Here is a 21,316-nt window from a genome sequence, read left to right as displayed (position 1 = left end):
GCAATGACTAAGCCACTGCTGGAAGCCCCTCCTCTCCTGTTCCCCCTCCCCCATCTCCCCTATGGGAATGAGGGGGTGCCACAGGCCTCAGTCCAGCCCTTCCTCCTTCCTCCTTCCTTCATCCCATTTCCTTCACCTTTCCCCTCTCCCCCTCCCTCCCAACTGCCCAACTGCTCTGCAGTATCATCCTAGAATGTAAAAAAATAATACTAATAAAATTACATTTTCTTTAAAAAAAATAAAAATAAAATAAATAATAAAGTAAAATAAAATAAAAAATCTTTAGTAAAATCTGGCTTTCCTTCTCAGTATTTTGTAGAGCAGATTGGAGGAGGGAGGATGTGACCCAAAGATAAGTTGTGTCTCAGGGTTTGTACAGGAAGAAGCCAGACTTGGTCCATGGAAGGATGGCTATGTCCCTCTAGGTATCATCAGCATGGTGTGAGGCGAACATTTGCAAATGTCTCTGGTGAAGACTAAAACAGCAGTACCCAAAGAAGCCACTGTGGTTACACAGGAAGGTCCCTGATAATCGCAATTCTTAACAAAAAAAACCATCAATTGCAAATGTCTCTGGTGAAGACTAAAACAGCAGTACCCAAAGAAGCCACTGTGGTTACACAAGAAGGTCCCTGATAATCGCAATTCTTAACAAAAAAAACCATCAGAAGAAGGTCCCTGATAATCGCAATTCTTAACAAAAAAAACCATCAGAGACAGAAAGCAGGACCCATAGCCAAGAATAAATGTAACAGATTGGCTTCAAAATACTTATCAAGAAGGCTGTAACAAAGTGAACTAAGCCTGTGGGCAAATGCTGAGCAGAGCGTGAAGAGAAAGGAAGGACCACCCTACTTCCTGAGTCCGATGGCAAAGTTTATTCATTGGTTCCTGCCTTTGTGTCAACAAGAGCTCCTCGACTGTGATCTATTGACTGTGATCTATCTGTATTCTTCCCTGATCACCTTTATGCCCTAGGCTCTTATTCTGCTTTATTTTATATCCTAGCACTTATCGGTACTTGAAATTTCATTATACATTAATTTGTTTGTTGTCTGTCTCCCTCATTTTAAGGAAAGTTCCATGAGAACAGGAACTTTGTCTTCAGTACTCTGCCTAGAATGTACCTACCACATAATAGGACCTTAGTAAGTATTTATCATCAAATGAATCAATTCTTATCTTTTTCTGCCTTTTATCCAAAATGATCTTTGGATTAAAATAAGCAGAAAAAACCTGGTTAAGAAAGAATTCAAGTTCAAGGAGTGTAAGATTATGCCACCTTTTTCTAAGTAATGATAATTATCATCATTTATCGACCACCATGTAGATACCAGGCACTATTCTGAGCACTTAACCTACCTTATTGAATACTTGCATAATTTTCAAAGCAATTATTATTAATCCACATTTTGTGGATAAAGAAGTTAAGTGCCCAAAAGGTAGGGGAACTTGTCTGTTGAGCTAGGGCTGGGTCTGGAGCTCACAGACAGCCTCCATCCCATTCTGGACTGGATCACAAACCCTTCACACGCTAGGCTGGGTCCCCAGACCCCTCACACGCAGGTCTACGAACTAGGTAACAGGCAAACAGGTCCTTGGAAGCCGTAAGTCCAACAGCACGGCCTAGCCGAGTGGAGTCTTACCCAGGCAGTCGCCAGCCCAGCTGCGGCACCGCCCATGCGCACTAATGGCACCCACACACAACTTGCTTATTGAACCACTGCCAACCTGTCCTGAGGCAAGGGGAGCCTGATTAAATTATTCTATTTTCCCAACATTGTCCAATCTTGCCAATGCATAAACCAAAGCTCAAACCCCAGTCGCAGACCTAAGAGCTTGTGTCCTTTAAGCACTGTGATTTGGCCTCATGAAATTAAAAGAACATTTCCATACTACATTTAATTCTCTTGGGACCAAATATCTTTCAGGATTCTGAAATTATTGTAGTGATGTTTATAACTTTTAAAGAAGAAGGAAAAATGAGCTAGGTATAAGAAGGCTAGAGATGCATACGTTTAATTATTATTTTTAAGAAGGATGAACTGTATAAGAAATGACAAAACTACATAGTTTAGGGGCCGGCCAGGTGGCGCACTGTGGAGCGCGGCGGCCCTCCCGCCAAGGGTTCTGATCCCACATACAGACTGGCCGCTCACTGGCTGAGCGAGGTATGGGTGCAACACTGAGGGTTGCGATCCGTTGCCAGTCACGAAAAAAGACAAAAAGGAAAAAAAAAAAAAAAAACTACGTAGTTTAGTTGTGCTATGTATATAATGACCTTGGCATTTGAAATACCTTTAGAGGAGGCATTTCAGTTTGTACACTACCCACAACTTCCAGTTGTCTTCTCCTATCCATTTCACAAATTTTGATTTCCTGCCTGGCTCCCCAGAAAACAACAATATGTAACCACTGAAACCTACAAAAGTCTGTCCCAGGAGAAATTTGAGGACACACACAAATTGTTTAGGACCACTTTAAGAAGAAGTAGCAACTGGTCATGAAGAGTCAGCAGAGGTTTACTACAGACTAAGACTAAATGCGTTTTCTAAAACAAAGCTATTCTATTGATTCTAAGTGAGGAGGAGGTGGTGGCAGCAAAAATAGAAAGTGTAGATTTAGGGCCGGCCCGGTGGCGCACTGCGCTAGTGCACCGCTTGGGAAGCGCGGCTGCGCTCCCGCCGAGGGTTCGGATCCCACATACAGACCGGTTCCCGCTCACTGGCTGAGCGAGGCATGGGGGCAACACCGAGGGTTGCGATCCCATTGCCGGTCCCGGTCCGGTACGGGGGCGACACTGAGGGTTGTGATCTGTTGCCGGACACGGAAAAAAAAAAGAAAGTGTAGATTTAAACCTACACATTAGAATATTTTAGAGGCAAATATACCAGAAATTGGAAACAATGTTTGCATCTGGAAAGGGAATGAGAAGGCTGGAGGACAGAGGAGAGAGGAGACTTATTTTTCATTGTCTGTCCTAAAGGACTTTTTAAATTTTATAGCTCTAAGATTTCACACTTGATAAAGCCCCTGTTAACACAAAGACAGGAACCACTGAGCGTGTGGAACAGACTCCATTCAAATGAGCAGAAGTTCCAGAAAAAGTTTCCTGAAGATTCTCTGAGATGATGCTGAAACCATCCATCCAGCCTTTACTGTGACATAGAGAAACCAACTTCCTTTGTTCTCAATTACCACATGATGCTGAACTCAGCTGCCTGTTGGAAGTAAAGTTAGTTGTTCCCAGCACATGACTCAGCAACCACGTGGCTTCACAATGCATCTTGTCACGTTGAACCCAATTAAGTCACCACCTAACAAAACTTGCTCCCTCTTTTAAAGTTTTGGGTTATTTGACTAATGTTCAGTTTCCCGACAATAATGGGGAAAAGATTTTTAGGTTGTGAAGTTCCCCTCTCTTTCTTTACCTTCTGTTTTCCACAAATTTGAGGCTTGAGAAAATGAAATTAAAGTTTCAAATCATTGTTTCCCTTAGCTATTTGTCTTGAATGATTTTGAAATATCTTTGCTTTGAAAATATTGAATTTCTGACTTTTTAGCAACAACAAAAGATTATCAAAAGATGTTACTAAATTTATCTACCTTTTCCAAGAAATAAAGTGTAAGCATTAGAGATAAAATTATACCCATAAACCCTAAGTTAGAGAGAGAGGGAGAATGAGAGAGACAAAGAGAAAGAATTTGGGGGCAGGTAAGAGATGGTAACACTTTAGATGATATCCTATTTTCCTCAATTTTTTTAAACCACTGCAAATACCTTTTTAATATTTTTTTTAAAAATTGAAACACAGGTGATTATACATATCTGTGGTACAAATACTATATTGACAAGAACAAAATACGATTTTAAAGAATAAAGTATGGACAGTACCATACATTATTGCTATAAATATTGCAATAATGTACTAATAAAAGGTTTTTTTTCTATACATTTAAAACTTACTTATTTTAGTACTGATGTTCCTCTACTTAAGATGGGGTTAAATCCCACTGTAAATGTAAAACATCATTAAGTCAAAAATGCATTTAATACGCCTAACCTACCAAACATCGTAGGTTAGTCTAGCCTACCTTAAACGTATTCAGAACACTTACATTAGATGGTAGTTTGGCAAAATGATCTAACACGAAACCTATTTTATAATAAAGTGTTGAATATCTCACATAATTTGTTGAATACTGTACTGAAAGTGAGAAACACCCAAAATACAAAAATAACATGAAGTAAAATAGTCAACCCCCTGTAAAATTTATTTCATTCGTTCTATTTCTTGGAGGCTATCTAGTTTACAGACTCAATAGGTCCTGACTCCTTCTCACCCCAAATATGGTTGCACTTCTGCCATTGAATTGTTCATTTACTCCTCCCCATAGGTATCTAGGAGAAATGAAAGAAAGAACCAATATTTCAGGTCATGAACTTTCACGAGGACAAGTACTTTATATATAGGGTAGTGGATTCCCACAACTGACAGGTGTATTGATTGCTGGCTTGCTACTGCAAAAATCTCTGGAAATTGTCCATCAGCTGAAGGGAGGCACTTCACCAAAGTCATGTCCCCAGAAAGTCATGCACCTTTCCTGGAGATAGTTCTTATCCAACAACTGGTCAATGTGAGGTTATAAAGATCTGGTCTCTTGCATCAAGATGAGACATCTCTGAAGGGAATCCAGTTCTTGAGCTTCTTGTGGGATCCACTGAGGCCTCTGTTGCTACTGAATCACAGATCAACTTCTCCCTCTGCCCTTACTCCCTTACAGGTGTTCTCCATGTAAGAGCTTTCCCCAACAAACCTTTCTTGTACAAATCTCCATTTGAAAATCTGCTTCTGGGGAAGTGACCTAAGTAAGACAAATGGGTTAATTTCCTGCCCAGAAGTGAACTGATTTATAGTGATACATGTCTGTACTTTTTTCTCACCATTTTCCTTTAATCTGTGAATGTATTTTTTTTTTCTTTAGTTCCTATAGAGTGGCATGTTGCAGAACCACCCTAGGGCACAAAGTCCTAACAGCAGCAGTAAAACAAAAGCTCAATTATTCCTTGCCTATTTTGTAAATACACAAGATACCGTTCTTAACCTTCTCTGTGAGTTAGGGGAGAAGATGGAGTCCATGAAATTAAGCAAGGCTAATTGACCTCCATGGAGATCAAACTCATTATTGGCATTATTTTGGCATTAATATATTTTGCCAATTATTTTGCCACACTCTGCCCAACTGAACTAATTGGCTCAAGCAGAAAACTTACTAAAAAGTGAAATTTAAAGACTACTTCTATAAATCTTACTATTCCTGTTAATGACAGTCATCAAGAGTAATCTAAAGATCGCATATTTGAGAGCTTATCCATTTCTCTAGTGGGTTCTGGTTGAAGATGGCAGATTCACCAAATGAAATTATCTCCTCTTCCGCCTAACATTCCACTAAAATTAAAAGAGAACTGCTTCTGCAGAGAATTGAAAAAAGAGCAGAGCAGAGTTCCAGAAAAATGTGACATTTAGTGGGTCTCCCGTGAAATGGCTGGCTCCCACCTAATTATCCTAAACTAAATAAACAGAACAAAGGGACCCAAAGAAGACAGAGATAACAGGATGAAGAAACTCTTTTTAAAAAAAAACTTTAAAACTTTCAGAGATGTAGGAGAATTATATGATAACTGTCTTTAAAGAAAAACAGAATGATACTAAAAAATAAACAGAGAATAAAAAAAAAATCTTAGAAATAAAGAAAGTGACAGCAAAATAACAATGTGGTTAGAAGAGTTGAAAGCGAAAGTTAATGAAATCTCCCAGAAAGCAGAGAAGGGTAGAAAATAAAAACAAAAGAGATGTAGAGGAACAATCCAGAAAGGCCAATATCCAAGTTGTAAATTTCTGAAAAAAATTTGATAGTTTGGAGTAAACTATCAAAGAAATAATAGTAGAAAATTGCCCAGACCCAAATGACAGGAGTCTACAATTGAAAAGTAGCATGCCCCCCACCCACCACAAGTACCTTGAGCAATGAATAAAAAAAATTCACACAAAGGTTTGTCATTGTTAGATTTTAAAATACCAGAGACAAAGAGAAGATTCTAAAAACTTCCAGAGGGCTGGCTGATTAGCTTAGTTGGTTAGAGCACAGCCTTGTAACACTAAGGGCAAAGGTACAATTCCTGGTACTGGCCAGCTGCCAAAAAAAATAAATAAAGTAGAAAATAAAAATTTCCAGAGAGGAAAAATTGATCACACTCATAGGAGCAAGAAATTGAATGGCATTACAATTCTGTTTTCAATATTGAATGCTAAGAGATAATAAGGCAATGCTTTCAGAACTAGAAGATAGATTAAAGACATTTTCATGTATTCAAGGACCCAGAAAACTTATTTTCTGTCCATCCTTCTCTGAAATTTACTAGGTATATACTCCAACAAAAGAAGGGATATAGACAAGACAGAGAAAGACATGAACTCTAGGAAACAGTGCAATGCAACACCAAAGATGCAGGCTTAGAGAGCAATTAATATAGACTGAAACAGGACAGCAGCTTCCACATGTGAGTCTCTAGGAAAATAAGAAAACTGATTGCTTTTCTGTTATATATGAGCATTTGGGGGAAAACTAGTGAAAAGTGGATTGTGACTCTAATTCAGAAGTTCTAACAACTTGCAATGATCTGAATGTGTTCCCCAAAATTCATACCAAACAATCTCCAATGCAATAGTATTAAGGGCTTCTCCATTGTGAATGAGATTGAGACCTTTATAAAAGAGGCTTCACATTCAGTTCTGCCCTTTTTGCCCTTTGGCCTTCCACCATGTGAGGACACAGCAAGAAGGCCCTTACCAGACACCTGATGCTGCCACCTTGATCTTGGACTTTCCAACCTCCTGAACTATGAGAAATGAATTTTTATTGTTTATATATTACCTAGAATGTGATATTTTGTTATAGCAGCACAAATGGACCAAGATGCAATTTAAAAATGTTTTTTAAAAAAGTATTCAAGAGCTGCAGAAAGAAGAAATATAATCATAGTACAATTTGGAGCATTGCAGTGAACAATATTTACATAGACATAAACAGATAATTAATTTAACTAAAAATTATTATGTAATTATACTAGTAGTATGGAGGAGTGGAGGGAGGGATTGTCAAAAAGTGTAATCCACTTGATTGTAAATTCCACAAAGTCAAGGATTTGTTTGTTTTGTTGCCTCTAATACCACTAGCACATAGAACAGGGTCTGGCATATAGTAGACTCTCAACCAATATTTGTTGAGCAAATAAATCCTTTCTACCATGCCCAGAAAAGCAATAGATGATGTCTAAAAATGATAAATGAAGAGGCAGCTTTAGAAAGATGTCATCTGTGAATATGGACCTAAATACACAAAGAACAGGTAAAATGGTAATTTTAAAAAGTGATTGTTTCTGAGACAATCATTGGAGGGGTAGGGAAAAAAACTGCTTGTTTTTACAACTTATTCGGTGCCATTTGAATTTTTTTAAATTATGTGTATGTGATACTTTGATTAAAATTTTAAAAGAAGTGAAATATATAAATGTTTAAAATAAAACAATTTTCTCTAATAAAATATTTTTTAAGAGAAAGTACTGAGCAATAGAAGCTGAACACAAAATGATTGTGGGTCCTTTATTAAGAAAAATACGTCAAAAAAATCCCTCTTGCTTTTTTGGCACCTTGACAATCAATTTGTCAGAAAAGGTAAGGATGACTGAGCCAGTAAAATTCAAGTTCTCATGTACTGCACTGGAATGACATGAGCTTATACTGGATTTAGGGAACATATTAATAGTCATTTATTTTGTATGGCTTCTGATTTAACATAGTGTTACAACAGTGGGAAAGTTAAATTATACCTTACTATGCAATTATGGCTATTTTAAATTATTATATTGCTGAGGAAATGATTTATTTATTCATTTGGTCATATTAAGAAATAGGGTTCTTTTATTTATTTATTTAATTTTTTGGTGGCTGACCAGTAGGGGATCTGAACCCTTGACCTTGATGTTATAATATCTCACTCTAACCAACTGAGCTAACCAGCCAGCCCTAGAGTTCTTTTAAGTGGAGCAAATGCAAGTTAGATTTCATTTATTCCCTTGCCTTAACTTTGGTGCTAAAGCTTTAACAACTTTTATGAGTCTCTTTTTTTCCCTCCAACATTGAATGTTTACCAGTTTCTTTCTCCTTCAAACATTAGTAACATATGTCTTTTGGATTAAACTCTAGTGGGTCCTTCGATTATAGTTTGTAAGACAAAGCAAGGACTTTGAAATCAGGTAATGTTAGTTGCAAATTCTGTTGCTTATTAGCTTTATGACAATGAGCCAGTTACTTAACTTCTCCAAGCCTCAGTTTCCTCACCTTTAAAATATGGATACTGGGGGCTGGCCAGTTAGCTCAGTTGGTTAGAGCATGGTACTCATAACACCAAGATCTAGGGGTCAGATCCCCATAATGGCTAGCTGCCAAAAAAATAAAATAAAATAAAATAGGGATACTAATACTTGCCATATAGTATTGTTGAAAAAATTAAATAAGATGTCACTAAGTGAGGTAAATGCCTAGTAAAGTGTCTGACACTTAACAAATGGCAAGTAATAGTATTACTTAGGGTTTAAAAGTTTTGTTTGATTTTGTGACATTTTTCTTACCTTCCTGTAAATTTATCTTATGACATGTGTATGTATAGTTATTTCATAAACTCAACTAAAATGAATTAAAATTTGGCTTTCAGGATTCCATGAGACTGTTTAAGATATTTGTGCTGTTGCCAAAGCAAAGGAGGGGGAATTTCTGCAAAGTATTCACTTCATGGTGATGTTTGAGTAGGAGGAGCCAAGGAGATAATTGTTAATCAATGGGTATGTGGAATTATTATATCATTCTACCCACTTTGTATATATTAGAAGATTTCTATACTAAAAAGCTAGAATAAAGATGAGCTCCTAAGAAAAGCTCTGAGCAAAGCATTTGTTGATATATATCCTTGATTGTTCAGTGAGTCAACTTCGAAAATAAAGAGGCCACTTTCTTATAAATATTTTCCTTTATAAATTCTATTTTTGTTTTTGTTTTTATTAAAAAGAATGGCCTAAAAAACAGTAATAAAGATTTACCATCTTTTCAGCCAAATAGGCACCTTATTGAGAGACACTCCAGGGAAAATCTCGGCAGGAAGCGAAGCATTGGTGAGTCAGCCTGTGACATACTTTCTCTGCATTGATACTAAATCACAGCTTCAGTTAATGACCAGGCCTGTTTTGTTGCTGAAGCACTTGTCTTGGGAGTGAGGAAAAGATTGAAGGTGTAGCTATTAATAGACTCTAACACTTCCTCCTTTTTCTGGTGGTGTTTGTTGCAAAAGTCCAAGAGTTGCTTATGGAAACCTAGATAAGTCATTATCTGGGTAATTATTTTCTTACTGAAATTCCATTGGTGGTTTTAGTTAAATAAAAAATGATGCCTCCTTTCTTGCCATAAACTATCTGACTGACTTGTTTATACATCAAGTTATGCCAAGCCTAGTCTTTTCCGCAAAGGCTGTGTTTTGCTGCTCCTTCAGGTGATTCATCTACTATATACACGTAAAAATTACAGTTCACAAGGTTGTTGTAAGAATTAATTTATGTTTGCTGTGTGCTTTATGATCTTCAGATGAAAGGCACTAAGGAAATGCAGTGTGTCTACATAAAATAACAACACCAGTACATATTATGAGGAATGTTGAGCTCTTCCTGAATGAAAGGTAGAGTATTAACTTCAAGTTGCCTATATGAGTGTTTGAAAAAGAATCAAACAGTATTTGGAGGAATATAATGAAACAAAGATCTTCAGGTGAACATGTAACTGACGAAAGAAGGTAGTATCCAATAATTCTATCGTAGATTAAGGAAACACAACCTTCTTGCTTTTGTATATCTAAATATCAAAAAGAAACAAAGAAAGCAATGGGGAAAAAAAGCACATGTTCAGTGTTCAAAGAAGGCAGGCTAAAAACAATAATAATCCTTGATTCTTGATATTCTTTCCCCATTGAGATAAACACTTACAAACTGGCCAAAAAAAAGTTTATCAGAAACGTTTGATTTGATTTTACTCCTCATAGTTTTACATGTGAGTTGGGGAAGATACTTCAAAGAAAGAGAAGGGAGAGAAAATTGGGTAAATATAAACATCGCCAGGCACCAGAGAAACCCAAGAGGTATTTTGAACCCATCCTTCTATTTCGCTCCCTTAATAATGAAGGCCTAATAATATTTCCCTCCAAATGTCAGTTCCTCCTGTCCATTCCCATTTGTGTCATTCCAGTTGGGTCCCTCAGCATCTCAGAGCTGGATTACCACAGCAGTCCCTAGCTATCCTCCTTGAACACACTTTCACCCTGGGTATACCAAACTCGCCATGTCTGAATTCCCTTCCTACCTCTGGAGGCCTGCTGTTACCAGGCCCCACTCCACTATCCTGCAGTAACTTGCTATGCAGCTGCATTGTTCTCCTTAGAAGTACGCCGTCCTTTATAATCTTTATATCACAGGGACGTCCTATCCTTTCCCTCTACCAATCTAAATTTAACTCATTCTTCAAGTTTCTTATCAGTTTCAAAGTTTTCTCTTACTATGCCAGCTCTCAGTAATCTTTCTCTTTCCTTGTCCTATTTGGCTTTTCTGGGCACCTAGAGTTTGTATCGTGGACCTCCATGTTTGTTCCTCTTACCTGCACGATGAGGCTATAACCTCCTTGAGGGCAAGGACTGTTCCTTACACACATTTTGCATCTCACAGAGTGAAGCCACCTACAGAGCGGCATAACTGTGGTTAAGATTTTTATTTTCTAACATCCAGAGAGCTACTGAGACAAATACTGAACATGTCCATCCAGCCCCTGACTCTTGGAGAAAGACATCAGATCTGGGAACAAGGGCCATCAGGTTGTGTCCTCTGGTATGGAAGAAAAAATATTTCATTAGCTATGCCCAGAGCCTAAAGGAAATATACCACCTGCCCCCCCCCCATTTTCTATTTCCCTTGCTACAATTCTACTCTCACTAATAAACTTTTTGATTTTCCAGGTTCTCTGATAGCAGGAAGAATAAGTCCCAGATAGAGGGTAGGAATTTCCAGACACTGGAAAGGAATATGCCTCATGACATTATGGCTGTCATCTGAGTTTGGCCAGTGTGAATTGCCTTCAATTACACTCATTATCTCTGCATAATTGAGAAAATCTAGTTTATGAATCTCCAAAGCTGGGAAGCAGTCACCAGGCAATGGTGATTTTGCCAAAGGGAGCCTGCCAGAGCAGTCAGCCCTTAAGCCATACTTCCACTCGAATCTAGTTTATGAATCTCCAAAGCTGGGAAGCAGTCACCAGGCAATGGTGATTTTGCCAAAAGGAGCCTGCCAGAGCAGTCAGCCCTTAAGCCATACTTCCACTCAGTCCCTCGCCGAGTTACACACTTCCACTTGTCAACCCATCAGTCCCAATTTTGGCTACACCAGAGAAGCCATATAGTATAGCGGTCAAGAGAGTAGACTTTAGAGTTAGGCAGCCTCAGTTTGAATCATGACTCTATTATTTATTAAATCACCTTGGGCACCTGACCAACCCTTCTGTTCATGTTTCCTCATAGGAAATATGATGCTAACTGTATCTATCTCACAAGGATGTCATGAGGAGCTAATATAAAATGATTCAAACAGCCCCCAGCTTATAAGTGCTCTATAAATCACAACTACACAAAAAAGTAAGTTCTGGATAGGACTATGATAAAACAAGTTTAGCCCCAGTCTACAGACTTATTTTGGTAAAATATGGGGAATAACTGGTAGAATTTGTTGAAATTTTTTGAATGCTTGTTACTTCCCTCATTTTCGTCAATTTCTTTTGACCACAAATTTGTTTCCCCATAGCAATTAATAGTAATTCCTTAAAAAGAAAAATGCCCTCTGAGGGAAGGATGTTTGTCTTGAAGGATGTTTAGGGAAGGCTGAAGAGATAGTTACTCAGACAGCTCTATGAGGAGAAACACAGATGGTGGCAACTCTGAAGAACAAAGAAATGCAGGATGAATTGCATGAACCTGAGGGAAGAAAGAGGTGTGCAGAGGTGCCACTGGATCTCAAGAAATACTTCATGATCTTACGAATAAGAGCTTCTGACTTGACTAAATGTTGGCCCAGTGCTTGCAGCTCTTTAAAGTTGTTTGTAATACAAGTAAGCTCTTGGTTAATACCCAAGAATGTGGTATATTTGTGGACATCTCCTTAGGGTAGCAAAATACATTGTATCCAATATATTTTTGGGGGGTAATTTAGAACACGGATGAAATTTCTTAAAAATCCACTCTGACCTTCGACTAACATTTTTGAGTCTTCAACATCTTACGCAGGTTCAAAACCAAATTGATCTTTTGGTTTGATTCCAAAATCTGTGGAAATACTGGAAAATATGTTTTTGTATATCCAACAGTATTGGGCAGTTTTTCCTTCTACTCTTTGGCAGCACAGCCTAAGAGTCCAGATTCTGGAGCCCATTGCCAAGGTTCAGTTCCCAGCTCTACCACTTTTTTGATGAGTGACTTCTGGGCAAGTAACTTAACCTTTCTTTTTTCTCCATTTCCTCTTTGTAAAATGGTGATAATAATAATAATACTAGCTTATAAGGCTGTTGTAAGATTTTAAATGTTAGTACATTTACAATAATGCTTGACAAATAGCAAGCACTCAATTAAGATTAGTTGCTATTGTTACTTTTATTGTTATTTATTGAATTGTCTAAAAATAAGTTTCAATATATCATCCCTAAAAGGCAAAGTGTGGTAAGCATATGATTTTAAAAGGCTCTATAGCAAATGATAATAAGCATAGATTTATTTGCATAGCCCCCTTCTTCTGGTTTCATGGGATGTTGGAGTTATTAATCGAGGTCCGCATTTCCTCAACCACAAGGATGGGCACATGGCAAAGGTGGGCCAATCCCTTCATTTCCTGGACTTTCCTGCGTGTTGTGCTAAGGATTGGGGTGAGTGAGGACCCTCTCTTGCTTCTGCTTTATGAACTATAAGAATGTAGGTCTGAAACTACTACCATATCCTTCCTCTCATTCTGCTACAGAAGAAAATGACGCCATCAGACACATGAGTGGCAGACAGTCAGTCCCAAGAGACGCAGAGAGAACACATCTCTCCCTGTCTAAATAATCCAACATAGTTACATGAGCCAGTACATTCACCATTTTACTAAAATTAGTTTGAGTTGTGCTTCTATTGTTTACAATTTTTAAAGAGTCCAGCATTTGGAATTTTCCAATGTAATTCCAATTTCAGATGTTGTTTTATTGTTTCCACAATTAATGTTACTACTAATAAACAGCTACCATATATACAATTGGTATGTGCCAGGCACTCTTTTAATCATTTTACGTGTTGTAACAACAACCCTATGAAGCAGGTATTATCATTATTCTTGCTTTACAGATGAGGAAAGTGAGAAGCAAAGAGATTAAGTAATTTGTGCAAGACCACATAGATAGTGGAGACAGTATTTGGATCAAGGTAGTCCGAATCCAGAGTCCATGCTTTCAATATGTTACCATCTGTGAAATGGTCACTGATCATAGGTATTGGTAGGAATTATACCCTTACTAGTGCACACTAAGAAGAGGATAGGAAGTGGCCCATACAATACATTTGGGCCAATTTGAGAGTGGGAAAGAGGGAAAGATTAATAGACCAATTATAGTCTTATATCTATGAAACTGAAAACATGCCAGAAAATAGCAGTAAGCAAAGATTCTCCAATTTAAGTTAGTACCTTAGATAATCTCCCAAATTCCATTCATTCCCCGTGATGTTTTATGTTCTCTCACCCTTTTCCAACTTTACAGAAGAGTACTGGCACAATTTTCATTTCTCTCTGGGATTTTGGAAACATAGTTCCCATTCAATACCTCTATTTTGCCTCCCTTTTATTCTGGATCTCATTACCTTCTTGCTTAATCATAACTCCCTCCTCCTTTCAAAGTAGCCCTGGAAAAAGTTACCAAGAGCCTCCTACTTGCCAGGTCCATCGGTCATGTCTTAGTAAATATGTTACTTGACAGATACTTCTGTTTTTTTTAAACTTGTTCACCTAGCATTCCTGGAAACCATCTCCCTTGGTGTGTGGGCCATCACCCCTCCTCATTCTCTTCTTCCATGCTGAGTTTTTAAAAATCTCTTTGCAGTATTCTTTCCCTTTTTACCATTAATTATGGATGTTCCTATTCAATTTTCCAAACTCATGCCAAACGTTATTTCTTCCAGAAAGGCTTCCCTGTCACCCACTCCCACAGAGTTCATCAGATCTTCATCTGGTCTATATCTGTGATTTTCCCACGCTTACATTGCCCCTCTTGTGCTGTACTGTGATTTATTTGCTACTTATATTTCTCCTGCTTTGGGCTGATAATTCCTGAGGGCAAATGATGATGTTTATATTCATCTCTGTATCCCCAGCACTTAGCAGATTTTCATGACAGAGTAGTTATTTTCTTAATAAATCTTTCTGTATAAATAAATGGGTTTGTCTGGTTTTCAGTTGTGAAATATCTGCCTATCATGACTCAACTTGGTCTTTTCTCTGAAAAATGGGAGAGCCATTATCATAAAAGGTGCCCAGAAATATAAATTTCCCATGGAAGTGGAAAGACACTTGGATACCCAATAGTGAACATCTGAAACCTAGTATATCTGAACATCTAAATACATCACTAAATAAATCACTGGCGATACATGAATGCTTATGTGTTTATAGGAAACTACAGAAGAATAAGCCAATGCTTTAAAAGGGGAGTGCATGAGAAGCTCGCTCTCTCTGTAGTTCCACCACCTGCCATGTGAGACCCTGCCTTGCTGTGTAGAGTTATTAACTACTAAAAAGGCCCTCACCAGATGTGTTCCCTGGACTTTGGGCTTCCTAGCCTTTGAAACTGTAAACAATAAATATTATTCCTTTACAAATTTAAAAAAAAAAGAAGAAGAAGAAGAAGAAGAAGAAGAAGCCAATGGATACCTGACATAAAAATCAAAACACAGGCCGGCCCGGTGGCGCACTCGGTAGAGTGCGGCGCTTGGGAGCGCGGTGGCGCTCCCGCCGAGGGTTCAGATCCCATATAGAGACCGGTCTGCTCACTGGTTGAGCGTGGTGCGGGCGCGACACTGAGGGTTGCAATCCCGTTGCCGGTCACGAAAAAAGACAAAAAAGGAAAAAAAAAAAAATCAAAACACCTGGACTCTAGTCCTAGCTCTGTCATTTAGCCTAGTGAACCTGGGCAGGAAGGTTATTTAGCTAATCTGAAGCTTGAGTGTTTTTTTTTTTTTTTTTTTTTTAATGATGGCAATAACATTTAACTCGCCTATCTCTTAGAGTCACAGTGCAGATAAGATGGAAAAAATATATAAACATGCTTTAAAAATTGTTTTAGGTTGTTCTGTTGATTGCGAGAAATATAAGCACAACCCAAATAATATCAGGTAGTAGATGGTTTATTGAAAGGATATCCAGGGATTTGTTTTTTTTTTAAATGAAGACAAATCTTAGCCACAAGTCTCCGCCAACCAGGAAAACAGGCAAGATCACTGGATCACACGGGATAATGGGAGCTTGAGTACAGCTGAACCAGACAGAGACTATAATGTGGTTTCTGAACTGGAAGTTTCTTCAGGGCACACATAAAGCATCCCCTCTACTGCAAGAGTTTGCCAATCTTTCCTGAGTGCTTGGCTAACATTGTATCTTTTCTCTGTTTCTGTTTCTCTCAGGGTGACTTTCTGCCTTTGCTCCTACTACCAACTAATTGACCCCCCTAAATCTATAAATCAAACACCAGATGAATTGTTGCTAAGGTCCTGATGGCAAAGCTCTTGCTCCAAATTACTTCATAGGAAGCCAACTGGCCAATAGTTGGCTGTTCTTGGGTTAGAGGCACTCTCCTGGTCCAGTCAGTGGTGACCATGGTGACAGAGTCAAGAGGAACAAAAATACTAATTTATTCCTATGCCCAAGGCCCTTTGCTTTAGCAAGCGTTGTTGAAGATTTCCCATAGAAAGATGCTGTGGGTGCTGGTCCTTCCAGTGAAATAGATTGTTCTTCAGTGTGTTTGAAGCATGTAAAAATGTTTGGTGGTATTACTATCAATGACAGAAATTTTAGGTTCTCCCCAGCAGGATAAGAGATGATCAAGGTGAAAAGAGGGGTCCTTCAGTCTAAACTAGCAATATACTATCTGTGACACTGACCAAGATAACGTCTATATTAGGCAGGGTCCCTTCAGGCTTACAGAAGCCACTCTAAGTAACTATATTTAAAACACATAATTTGATGCGAGGAATTGTTTGCATAGGTGTTAAAAGAGGCAGTCCATAGATTAGCCACTAACACAAGGCTCAAGCTACAAAGGGAAGAAGGAGCGTTAAAGGAAGCCAGGGGCCAGGGTTACCAGGTGGAAGCCTGCCCAGTGGCAGCTGGAGCCATGCAGGAAATATCTGATGCCCGACATGCCTCTTGAAGCAGGAGGAATGGGTTTGGTGAGAAATAATCTGGCTTCTTTTGCCTCCTGCTCTCCAAACTCTTCCCATTAGCCAAACACATCAGGAAGTAAGCTGACACAAGAAGGTCAGTGCTCCTTGTGATAGAGAAAAGATCAGGGAGACATGAAATTGATCTGAGGGCAACTGGGCTCAGGACTAGCTCCATATCTTATCATTAACTGAATCAAATCTTCAGTTTACTGAGGAATGACCAAGAGAGTCAACATTGTTGTAATACAGACTGAGTACATTGGAAGGAGCAAAACTGGCTTTGAATCCTAGCTCTGCTATTGACTCTATTTGGGATGAGTTACCTAACCCTTCCAAACCTCAGTTTCTTATTCTGTAAAATGCTAATAATAATATCCATCTTCTAGAATTGCAAAGATACAACATAATGAACATAACGCTTTTAGTATAATGTCTACATATGGGGGATGCTTTATTGTTATAATGGTGGTGGTGGCGATTGTCTCCAGGCTTGTGTGTGTTTCATTTTTGCCTTTCCAACAGCCTGCCTTAGCAGGTTTTTCCAATCAAAATATAGTCATACTGGGCCTCTGAGTCACTTTATCCATATCAAGGTTATCAGAGGTTAAAAAGTCTGAATTCGTAAAATGTCCGGGAGGTTTCTGCACCTCATCAAAAAATTATGAGGTGCCTTGCACATATAAAATGCTTGCTTGGGTACACGGTAACAGTCATAGCCACAGTATTAACCATTTAAGAAAGAGTACAAAGGATAAGTAGCTAAGGACTGTATCTTTGAAATTGCACATGTATTTGAGTAGACCAAGCAGGCATTCTTAGGGGAATTATATGGCTGTGTTACAGGGCACACTCAGCTCCTGGCTGAGGCTCCCCAGAATTGATACCAAATTCACAGGTCTGGCTATCTGTGATATAAACAAACCAGATAAAAGTCAAATGTTGATGAAAATGGAAGTCAGCTTTTATTCAGGAATACTGGTGACCTAAAGAGAGATGTTAGGCGAACCCATCTCTCCGGTAAACCCGAGGGAGAATGGCCAGGCTAAAGCCATCTCAAAGACTCAGGTTTACTGAGGGGTTTTTAAAGAGGCTGAGGGAATGGAACGTGGGAAATGAAAAGCAGGAGGGAGGGGGACATGAGCAGTGAGGCTTCATGCAAGGTCTCAGGTGCAAAGTCTCAACAAGACTCTACCTGGTTTCTGCTCTTGCCATTATTGTTATCTCATGGTCCTGCTGGAGGGGTGGAATCAACATAGCTTTACTGATGTCTTCCTTGATTTCTCAGTGTCTGGATAGTATGTGCAAGTCTGCAGCATTAGGCTGGTTGGAAAACAACTTTATATTCATGTAAATAATGTCATCTTGCCCCAGAAACAAGTTTCAAAATATCAAATAACTATGGGAAAAGAGGGAACTCAGAGAAATGCATGCAAAAAAAAGACTGTGCCTTTTAAAAATTTGCCTACAGCCCATGCAGTTTTAGGTCCCAACATGGCTTCAGTCCTGCTCACTCCAACATCTACGATTTTGAACAAGTGATTCATCTACCATAATAGATAGGAAGTCAATAGATAATCTAATAAAAAGTTTTGGTGATTCAGCCAAATTTTTGAAAAGCACTCACACTAATTCCTTTTTCATCTGGAGTGTCAGAATTTAAAATATAGTACACTTTTGTTTTGTTTTGTTTTGCTTTTCTGTTAAATCTCCTTATACTTTATTAGTAAATTTCCTGAGAGGAGAAGATTTGGTGCTTTTGTGTCTATTCTGATGTTACAATGACTTTTTAAAAGATTTTAATTTATCACATTTTAAAAATTGTTCTATATATAATGTCCATCAAAGAATGAATATACCAGCCAGCTACAAAAAGAAAAAAAGGGCTGGCAGGTTAGCTCAGTCGGTTAGAGTGTGGTGTTATAACACCAAGGTCAAGAGTATGGATCCCCATTCTGGCCAAAAAAAAAAAAGAATGAATGAAATGGGTAGTTAAAAAATAATGTGATAACATGAACTTGTGTGTCCTCATTACCCAGGCCTAGAAACAGAATATTTCTACCTGAACCCTCTTATTACTCCCAAAGTGAATATAGTCTTGAATTTTGAATTAATTGTTCCTATTTTTCTTTATATTTTTAATCATTTAAATAGCACAACAGAATATTTCTACCTGAACCCTCTTATTACTCCCAAAGTGAATATAGTCTTGAATTTTGGATTAATTGTTCCTATTTTTCTTTATATTTTTAATCATTTAAATAGCATATTATTTGGTTTTTTAAATTATTAACTTTAAGTGGAACCATGGTAATTACATTCTTCAATAACTTGCCCCTTTTGCTCAACATTATGTTTGTGAGATTCATTCATGTTGTGCATAGATATAGTTTGTTTTTGTGTCTATATTCTTTTTTTTTTTTTTTGGTGGCTGGCTGGTACAAGATCCAAACCCTTGATCTTGGTGTTACCAATACCACACTCTAACCAGCTGAGCTAACTGGCCAGCCCTGCATCTATATTCTTAAGTGAAATTGGCCTATGATGTTCTTTTATTGTACTGTCCTTACTTGGTTTTGAAATTAAGACTATAGCTTTGCCTTGGGTTGATTGTCCCTCCAAAATTTAATCCCTACTGTAACTGTTGAGGGTGGGAAATCCTATTATGGTAATTGAAAGGTAGGGCCTTGAGGTGATTAGATTGTGAGGACTGTACCCTCATGAACTGATTAATAATGGTGGTCATGGGCATGGTTCTGAGGGCTTTTAAGAGGAGAGCACATAAGTCTTTCTCTCTCTGTATGCTCTACCATTTCACAATGTGATACCCTGAGTCACTGAAGTCACCACCAAAGAAAGCTCTCAGCAGATGTGCTCCCTGGACTTTGTACTTCCCAGCCTTCAAAACTGTAAGCAATAAATAATGTTTCTTTATATATTATCCAGTTCCAGGTATTTTGTTATAAGCAACAGAAATGGACTAATACAAGCTTTCTTCTAAAATGAGCTGAGCATCTTTTGTTCTTTCTCTAGTTTCTGGAAAAACTTCTATGAAACAAGAATAAACTGGTCCTCTATAATGAACTGTATCCCATAAACATGTACAATGAAAATAATTAATTTTTTTTTTCTTTTTGTCTTTTTTCGTGACCGGTAACGGGATCGCAACCCTCGGTGTTGCACCCGCACCGCGCTCAACCAGTGAGTGGACCGGTCTCTATATGGGATCCGAACCCTCGGCGGGAGCGCTGCCATGCTTCCAAGTGCCGCACTCTACCGAGTGCACCACCGGGCCGGCCCTAATTAATTAATTTTTAAAAAGATAATTATCTTACTTCTTAAAAAAAATGAATTGCTTCTCAAAACTTTGATAATCTCACCCATAAAATCATCTGTACCTGTCTTTTTATTTTTGTTTTTTCTTCAAGGAGTGGTCTTACTACTATTTTAATTTCTTTAATCTTACACGTCTATTCAAGTTTTCCATTTCTTCTCATGTCAACTTTGAAATTTTATATATATTTAGAATTTTTGCATTTAACCTAGATTTTCAAATTTATTACATATAGCTGATTTGTTTCTTCACTGCCTTGTAAGTTCTCTCACATCTTCAAGATTTAAAAAATATTTTGATCAGCTTTTCTAGTAGTTATCAAAAGAGGGTTAGATTGAATTCCCTGGTTCATCAGCATCAGAAAATTTAGAATGTCCTGAATATTCCTCCCTTTCTTGCCACCTCATGTATATACATGAGACCATTTAAAAAATTTATTTTAACTTTCTTGCTGTTCCTTCTTTTTCTAATTTTAAAAAATTTATTTCTTTTTTATTGACACATCATAATTATACATATTTATGGGGTACAGTGTGATATTTTGATACATGCTACACGTGTAACAATCAAATCAGTGTTGTTAGCATATCCATCAACTCAAATCTTTTTCTTAAATTAATTTATTGATTTATTATTTTTATTTTTTTTACATTCTAAGACGTTATTGTGGAGCAGCTGGAGGAAGGGGGAGAGGGGAAAAAGGAGGGAGATAGAATGGGAGGAGGAGAAAGCGGGGGCATGGTCAAAGCCCATGGCACCTCCCTCATTCTGGCAGGGGAGCCCTGGGCACTTCCAGCAGTGGCTTGGTGGTCATCATTGGGCTGGATGCAGACATTGGGGGGCATGGCTGAGGCCCTTGGCCCCCTACCACCCTGGCTTAGGAGCCTGGGGAGCTTCTGGTCCTTCTAGGTTTTATAGGTGTTCTTTGGTGGGATTAGACATTTACTGGTTAATATCAGAACTTTGTCTCTGATCTGTGGGTGCTTTGTGTTTTCTTTCAGTTCTGTGTTGGATTATTTGCTGTTCCCACCACTTAAACTTTACACTGGAACTAATTTGTTGTCCTTCAGTTACTTCTAAAATGGGGGAACTTCCTGTGGGAACCAGCGCTTGAGCCCTATCGTTGAGCAAAATTGCTGCTTTGCTGCTGATTTTTGTGAAGCTCAGATTTTAATTGTTGACCTTGTAAGCACTTCTGGGTCTTGTGAGGTCTGGTACACCTGGGTTGTGTGGAAACTCTTGTCTAGGCCTGAGTCTTTTCAGCAAACTGCACCCCCTGCAGTTCTATACTCCTGACCAGTCTACATTGAGTGGGCCTGTGCTGATTGGGGGGCAGATCAGCTGTCCATGTTGTATCACAATGTTCCCCTAGTGGGCCCATCTCCC

Source organism: Galeopterus variegatus, unplaced genomic scaffold (assembly GCF_000696425.1).
Source record: "Galeopterus variegatus unplaced genomic scaffold, G_variegatus-3.0.2 Scaffold1655, whole genome shotgun sequence".
Taxonomy (NCBI): Eukaryota; Metazoa; Chordata; class Mammalia; order Dermoptera; family Cynocephalidae; genus Galeopterus; species Galeopterus variegatus.
Note: the sequence above shows the minus strand (reverse complement) of the source record.